The following is an 8969-nucleotide window of genomic DNA, read 5'->3' on the forward strand; positions in this document are numbered from 1 at the left end:
CACAGAGGAATCTTTCTACAACTGTTAGTCAGTTGTGGATGGCTTGGTGGTTTGGACTCTGTCTATGGCGTTCAAGGTACCGAGATCGAGTCTCACCTTGTTAAATGAAACGAAACAAGATTTTTTTTTATTATCCGTATTGTTTGTTCAATTTAATTTCTTAGTGTATAGATTATACACATGATTTATAATGAAATCTAGATAAAAAGTAACTTATGTCTTTATTATTATTTAACAAATGTGGTTTATGACATTATATACGCAGAAGGATCTTTGATCGGATTATGATACCGGCTATTGTATTTGCGTTAGCAAGATCCTATCATATATTATAAATAATTAAAGATTCTGAGAAAATCAATCAATCAATTATCTTTATTTAAATCAATGTATATAACCTATAATTCGTCATATTGACGAATTAAATCTAGTTAATTAATTAGATCTGTATGAAAATACATTATACGTAAACTGTACAATATATATATATATATATCGTTTCAAATTAATTAATTAAATTTCAGTATATCACCGGGCGGTTTAGAATTAATGTTCTTTGCCTGATTTGTTTATATATATATATATATATATATATATATATAACTACAAAAATTAAAACAAAACAACAAAAATACAGGATATCATAAAAAAAAAATTAAAACTTACAGATACATCCTCATAGAGACGTCTGTCGCTTGTGTACTATATTAATTAGTTGAAAGAGGTAATGCTGTTAAAAGTGTAGATCTAGTAACTCATGCTTTCATTAAATATTTTTTACAATAAAAATCAAAGATTTCTCCTAATGTTTCATTTTCAGTGGTGTTTTAATTATTGCGATCCACAATTAAAATTATCCCAATTTATACTTAAAAAATTATTGTCTATGAGGTTGTTCTTAAAATCCAAGTATACATCATTTCTAACAGAGTTTAATGAAGGACATTTAAATAAAAATGGTTTACTGTTTCTTTTTCGTTTGTACTACACATCTTACATAATCCTGTGTTATGTTTTGACCAAGATTGTCTTCCACCCTCAAGATCTAGAGAGTTTTATCTTGCTTTAAACTTTAAATTGATACTCTTAAAATTAGTTTTATCTAACAAATATTGTTTAAGTTTTATACATAATATATTCTGTTAACGTTGTTTTGCATTGGGCCTTTAAAAAACACTCGTTATGATCAACAACGGGGCTTTTAGTATTATTCTAGCCATTTGATATTGTAGGTTTTCCCATTACAGAACTAGAGCTAGCATAGTTTATGGTAGGTAGTCTGATCATTTTCCAAAGCAAATCACCATAATAGACTCTATTAAGGTCTACTTGTTCCGGAGTGTTGCCAAAGTGCAAGTCAACGAGGCACGCAGTGCACTCGCAATCCACGCAATGCATGCAATCCACAAGGGTAATTCAATGGAAAAAATACCAACAAGTGCGAGCCTTCGAATAATAAGCCTTCGTTAATATTTGTGTACAATTCATAAACATTTATAAATCACCTGCCGTTAATGTAATTATGTTAACAATTTCGAATATCCAGATGCGACTTCGATGTTTACAGTTAGTTTTACTAACTGGTCAAGGGCTGGTCACCGTCTAAGAAGCCTAGCTAGCTAGCCTAGGCCCTATAGTATACTGTAGCCCGCCCGCCGGAGTAGAGACGCTGTAAATGGACGAATACAGCAGATTACAGATATTTTAAATCGAAGTCTTGTGAAATGTATTTTTTTCCCTGCAAAGTTCTAACATTTTATGACTAAAAAAGTAAATTGATAAGAAGACCGAGCCCAAGTATACTTCAGAGAACTATAAACGCTAGTCAACTAGACCGGGAAGACTATATAAGGAAGTGCTTCCAGCATCTTCTATAGAAGATAATAACTACCATGTCCAGTAGTCAATTAAGTTAATTAATTGATATGTCTTGGTGTTTAATTTTAAAGGTAAATAGGCTAGGTAATCATCAGGAATAGTCCTGAACAGGGAGATGAGCGCCCCTGCCCACCGATGACTTTCAAGATCCCTGTGACCCGGAGGGAGAGTACCCGTCAGGGTCCCTACCTTGGGTTACAGGTCTCATGTCTTTCATTGTTGTGCTATGTCAACATAATGTCAATGGCGGCGAAATGTCCCCAATAATGGGGTCAGAGAGTGGGATCTGTTCGTGGGAAAACTGGTCACGCTGGGTCCACATCTCACGAGCGGATAAACCATGGGAGCGAATGCGTGACTTGAGTTGTGCGGTTGCACGAGCGAGTGCAATAGGCGAGATAAAACCAGCGTCAGGATCCAAACGAAGTAGCTCATCTTCCAGTTCTTGAATAGTCTTCTCGGCAACAGGATTTTTATTAACATTTTTAAGTCGGCCTATTTCAATACAGATGCGTTCCTGCTTGAGTAATGAGTCATTAACAAGTGCTTGGAATCCGGGTGCCCCGTCGGCACAGATAATGGTGTGGGGACCATCAAGGGGACGGAGCTCAACGCACATTCGGATAAGAGCGTCACGAAGTGAGTTACGCTGTTCGTTGTCAAGAAAACAAGCGGCTGTGAATGACGTTACCGCTTCCCTCACAATCAGAATGAATTGACCATTGCGCTTCATGACTTCTGCAGCGAATGTAACACCCACAGTTTCCGGTGGGTCGCCAGTAGACTGATCGATAGAGGCCTTAGGAATTCGGCGTACGGTGGCACATTGGTGGCAAGATGAGGTGGTAACTTCGATCGACTTATCCATGTCGAGGGCATAAAAATATCGATGTGCCATTTGTTTGAGTTGGTGACAAGTCGGGTGGTCTAATCGGATGTGTAAGGCAGTAAGCAGGCCATGCAAAAACGGGCGTGGAACAATAATTCTTTCTCGTGGAGGAGCAAGTGGCTCATGAACGAGAGACACGAGAAGGTTGTCTTTGCTAAGTGATGCGACAGCGAGGTAGCATTTGACATCTCTCTTATCGGTAACCTTTTTAGAAGGACGTGTACCCTACATAAATCAGGGCATTCAGATGGTAGTGAAAGCCATGCGGACCTACTTGTAAAGGGCAACTTGGATTGACCTGTGATGAAATCGTGTGATACGATTCTGAGTACAACTGATTCCTCAGAGCGCTGAACAAAGGAACATACCTGGCAATTGGCATCAATGCATTCAGGAGCATTGCGGCTTGCAAAGTCTGAGGGAACATTCACGGGACCAGCTAAGTGTCGAACGGAAACCTGGTATCAACTAGCGGAGGACAGGAAAGTTCATACTCTGGGGCTCACAGAAAATTACTGTCAGTTAAAACACAAGCTTGTTTAGTAGATTGAACAACATATGGACTAAAATGCTTTACTGCGACAGCGACTGCCAGGGAGCCACGTAAGCTGTCGAGCTCTAAGTTTGGCACTAACAAATCCGGCGATCCGCAGACTATCGTCACGTCTAATGTATAGTGTTGCCCTAATTCCGTGTCTTTTTACCGAACCATCAGTGACTATCCAAAGCTGGTCATCTGGATGGGGTAACGTGATTGTTTGACTGGTTGTGAGCAACTTTTGAGCGGTCTGAAAATCTTCAAAAAGGGCATCACACCACGTGATTTTTTCTTGGGACTGTCGGCCAGCCACAGCATCGTCTAAAGGTGTGAGGATGGAAGCGCAATTGGGGATAACCCGTGCGAGCACTTTATACGCCCCAATGAATGATCGGAGGCCCTTTACAGTCTTAGGAGGAGAACACGTAGCGAACGTCGAAATACGATGTGGATTGGCTCTTAAAGTGCCAAGGGACCAGTCCACCCAAGTATAGTGGTAGTGCCGAGAGACTGAGGCCGCATCTATAAAGTTCGGACAGCAGTCGGCGCCAGTTGCAACGTAACTCATCTAGAGTATATCCTCTGCAGTAGAGATCGTCTGCAATCTTGGCAATGACGCCTTCAGAGAGAAGCTCTCCTAAGACGCGGTAAGTTAGTTTCTCCAGCGCTGTTTCAGATCCCGGCATTTCCATAGCGGACCTGGCGTATACACGGATTCCTCTGAAGGGCGTGGCCACTCCGCAGTACTTCATCGATTCGCGTGAAAGCCGTATCTGATAAAATGCCTTAGTGAGGTCTGTAGAGATAATGTACTTCCACCTAGCGATATGACGAAGTACAGAGTTTACGTCGGGCATTAGTGAAGGCTGAGGTTTCGCGTATCGACCGACATCCGCAAAGGTGATGACAAGGCCTCTGCTGTCTTTCTTGACTAAGAATGATGGGTTTAAATATTCTACTTGAATATCCGTATCTTCTGGTCGCACAAAAACACCCATCTTCTCTAAGTCGTCGAACTTCTCTTGAAGCTCAACAAGTTTGTCTTGCGAATACCGTGGAAGTCTGCCTTTACGCTGTGGTGGCTGTACAGGGCCCATATTAACAACGGCTTGGAAGGGACCGACTGCGCCATTATAGCATTTGATATGCGGGTCAAAAACAACATCGAACTCTTCGTTAAGAGATTTAAATCTTTGTCGAATTGTAGGGGGAATGATATGATCAGGGTCAAGGTGAATTTGCAATGAATGTAGTGTCGATTGTGTTGGGCGTGGTAATGAACTGGTTTTCACAGGAGTGTGGTCATTGGTATTACAATCGTCCGGAACAAAGAAAGGGTGTATCAGACAGAAATGTTCGTTTCGCTTAAGAACCTGAGGTAATGATGTGTTATTTTCAATGCGAATTTTTCCGTCAATGCTGTGAACAGTACCATACTCTGGCCAGGTAGGAGGTCGATGAGTATAGCTGCGGGGTTCAAGGGCGAGCTCATTATCATGAGTCGAAACATCTGACCGGGTCACAGAGTAGTTAAGCTGCTAGGAGCGCGTAATACTTGGGTGCGACGAATGGCAGGGGTCTTAGTAGTGTCCTTAGAACCGTACGTATAAGAAGAAGTGTTCCCTATGACTACTTGACGTTTCGCTGGACAAATGGCGATGTCATTGTTTTCCATAAAGGGTGTGCCTGCCAGAATATGAACATCAAGTCGTTCGACTACAAGGCCGTCAAAGAGAAGTTCTATATGGTCGCGGGAAAATGTAATTGTTGTCTCGCCGACAACCTTTAATGGTGATGAGCCATCTGCTTGGTGGGCTGATTGAGATGAGTCTCTAATTTCGGCCGATAGGGCTGTCGCTGCGGCAAGGGAGATCATATTACCGGTGGCACCACTGTCGATAGTAATTCGTGCTGTGTGGTGGTTGTGGAAAACGTCGAGATAGGGCGACTGATCTGCATGCGTAGTGCAGCCTGTTCTGGTTATCTGCTAAACTGGCGTCATCGCTAACATCAGTCTCCTGACATGTACTTCCGGTCCTGTTCAGGTAAGTGAATGCATCCACTGAGAAAGTGGGTATTATGCTTTTGACCAGCCTGTTTGCAAAGAGGACAAGACTTTATTGTCGCCAGGGTACGATCTCGCAGATCAGTTCCATATCGTTGCTTGACTAGACGCGGAAGGTCTTTATGGATAAGGGTGTCATTTCTTCATCCTCTGTGATCGTGACGCCGTGATGATTAATGCGTGTGCGTAGCAAATTATCGTCAACAAATGCCAAAAGTCGTTGATACAAATCTTCTGGACGTTCACCAGCCTCGAGATGAATAGTGGCAAAGTCTAAGAAGTGACCTCCGGTCGTTTGGAAGCCATAGTGAAGTCGGATGGCCTGCAAGATTTGCGAAATGGACGTGGAGCTTTTAACAATTGTGCTTCGAGAAATAACAGTACAGTAGTTTGCGATCTGGTCTAGCATGAGCTCGAGCATGTGTACCTTTTGCTGGGCAATACGTCGACGTGCTCTAGTGACAGTGTCATCATCGTCCTCAAATAGGCGGAGGGGAGATGCTCTGGTTTTGGGGCCCCATTGTGTGCCTTCCATCAAGAATGGAGCAAAATTTTCCTCCAACGAAAGTGTATAAATAATGTTCTGCCGCCATGACTCAAATGAGTTTATTGTTTCAGTTTTGGTTAAGCTCCACTGTTTAGGAGCTCTGTTAACGTTTGCCATCCTACCAGATATATGTGCTGGCTGGTCGTACGCCTCTCAGTGGCGGATCTAGGGGGGGTGAATAGGGTGGCTAGCCACCCCCCTTAATTCTCAAAAAAAAAAAAAAAAAGATGCAACCTAATCGCGATTGACCGTCGCTAGACGTGGATTAATCTTTTAATTAAGAAGAGTAGGCCTAGCTAGAGCTAGGGCAGGGTTAGCATTAATAGTTGTGTGTAAATAGGCCTACACAGTGAAAGAGCTAAGAGTTCAATTACTATTATGAATTCAAGAGTTTAAAAAGAAAACACGATTTACAATCTTCGGAAAATACCCATTTTCAAAACACACGCACTCCTAAAACTACCAGCGTCACGTTGTCAAGCTCGCTCCTCGTGTGAATGCTGACGTCATCAGTCTCCAAAATACACCATTTTCCATTGCAGTTAATTTCCGCCGCCCTGGTCCGTGTGTGCACAACAAGCGTTAGCGTGGTATATTTACACCCCGAGTGGAGTGTAATATCGGGAACTTTTTTCTCGCGCATGAAAGTTTTTTGTATAATATTATGGTATGCAGTATAAACGATAAAAATAAACGAGAAACATGGTGTTCTTTTATTATTTTATAGGCATAAAATAAACATGAAATGTCTTGTATGTACACGGGACGGCCGAAAAAAGTATGTGGCGTATTTTGATTTGTGTTATAGACACGGCGATTACTGCAATCATTGTATACCAAATTACATTGAGTTATTCACCCGGCTGTAGGGTATATATCTCTGAGGTTAACAGACCACCAAAACACGGTACACAACACATGCACTCTATCGAGGCATTTTCGGAGTACCGCATTACCAAATGTTCATTTTAAGGTTTTTCGATCAAAGTTTATTATTTAGTTCGTCGAAAAAGATCCGTACAGTATTTAGGAAGGATGTATTTAAATTTACATTATGTAATATTTGTTATTAAGTGTGATGGAAACAGTTTCTCTAGCCTATTAAACAGTGTGTAAGCATCTATTTTAAAAAAAAATTTCGGAGCCTCGGGAGCGGGACACCCCCTCCAAACCCTCCCCCGCTCGGTGCTACGCACCTCGTTTGCCACTTTCGTGGCCACCCCCCCTCGTCAGATCCTAGATCCGCCACTGCTCTGTGCGTTAGTGCGATCTCGTAGATAATATGGTCTGGGCCTAGGCTAGGCCTAAGTTCAACAACTAATAACTCACTGGTTTTAAGCGGCAGGTCCGAATATCTTGGGCTGCCACCACGCCAATAAGGTTGATGTTTATATGCCACAACTCTACAGATCACACATAGACCGATGTAATGCGAATAATGTATTTTAATAACTGTCAATAACTCAATACAACAACATGGAAATCAAAGCAACAACGAACGAACAACGCCAGCCCATGAGGGCGCACTGGCGCTATGCAAAAAAGTAACAAGTAACAAGTAACTATCTTTAGAAAAGTTAATCAACCCTTGTCCATTGTGATTGATTACGTCATCTCCACCATTGATTATCTCTCCAATCTTTCCATTGAAATCACCAATAATAATGATGTTGAAATGACCAATAATAATGATGTTGAAATCACCAATAATAATGATGTTAGCATCGTCACAACTTTGTGTGATTTCTAATTTCTTTGCTAAGAGAGAAATATATAGTTCATCCGTTAAATTTCGGTCTGTACCTTTACATGGAAAATACATTATTGCAATGTAATATATTGTACTTGGAGAGTTTGTTGGAGGAGTTCCCTTCCATGAAAGATACCTCTTTCAGCTTGCATGTCTATCTTTCAAAGCTCTACATCACTCTGCTCCACTTACTATCTGTCAGCTTTTAACCAAAGTCACTTCGAACGGCCGTATGAACACTAGGCAAATTATTAAAGGAGATCTTTTTATCTCTCGTCCTTACCTTGAAATCTTTAAACTTTCTTTTAGTTTCAATGCTCCTTCTTTCTTTTAGTTTCAATGCTCCTTCTTTCTTAATTCCCTTTAAGCATTCGTAACTCTTACAATTTCTTCTCCTTTAAATCTCTTTTGAAAAAACACCTGTTTCCAGGGGCGGATCAAGGATTTTGAAAAAGAGGGGCCGGTATAGGAAAATAAATTGAAGATTTTAACGATTTTTAATGTTGATTTGTACCCGCTTTTCCTGTAAAATCGTTGATAAAATCGTATGTAAATGGGTGCATAATATATATATATTATTTCTTTTTAACCTTGCTTTCATTGTTGGCCTACTGTATATTTATATATATAAACACAACAGGCAAATTAAGAACTGTCTGCTTGATATGCAGTTGCCCTAACCATTAGACCACTGGGGCTTTCATGGTATTGTTCAAACTCGATTGGATAGCGACTCTTTAACATTCTCGGCGTGGTACGGCGGAACAACACTATTCCTCAGTTGTACGCACGCGCACCAGAGATCAAATTGATACCCACTCATCTTTCAGTATTTTTATTCACGAGGCGGGATCTCCGAAGAGATACTTTTATATATATAAACACATCAGGCAATGAACATTAATTCTAAACCACCCGGTGATATACTGAAATTTAATTAATTTGAAACGATAAAGATGAGGAAATCTGTGAGAATGAGAAAAAGTCGCCCCAACCGAGACTCGAACTCGGACCGCCTGCTTGATATGCAGATGTCCTAACCATTAGACCACTGGGGCTTTTATGGTATTGTTCAAACTCGATTGGATAGCGACTCTTTAACATTCTCGGCGTGGTACGGTGGAACAGCACTAGTCCTCAGTTGTACGCACGCGCACCAGAGATCAAATTGATACGCCCTCATCTTTCAGTATTTTTATTCACGAGGCGGGATCTCCGAAGAGATACTTTTATATATATAAACACATCAGGCAATGAACATTAATTCTAAACCGCCCGGTGATGTACTGAAATTTAATTAAT

General features: G+C 41.1%; 1 non-coding gene across 1 annotated transcript; it reads right to left on the bottom strand.

Annotated features, from left to right (window-relative positions):
- Positions 1-8653: 8653 nt before the first annotated feature.
- Positions 8654-8725, bottom strand: Trnad-auc (transfer RNA aspartic acid (anticodon AUC)). The gene has a single exon. It is a non-coding gene; the product is annotated as a tRNA-Asp (tRNA).
- Positions 8726-8969: the final 244 nt, after the last annotated feature.

The sequence above is a fragment of the Antedon mediterranea genome, chromosome 3, assembly GCF_964355755.1.
Source record: "Antedon mediterranea chromosome 3, ecAntMedi1.1, whole genome shotgun sequence".
Classification (NCBI taxonomy): Eukaryota; Metazoa; Echinodermata; class Crinoidea; order Comatulida; family Antedonidae; genus Antedon; species Antedon mediterranea.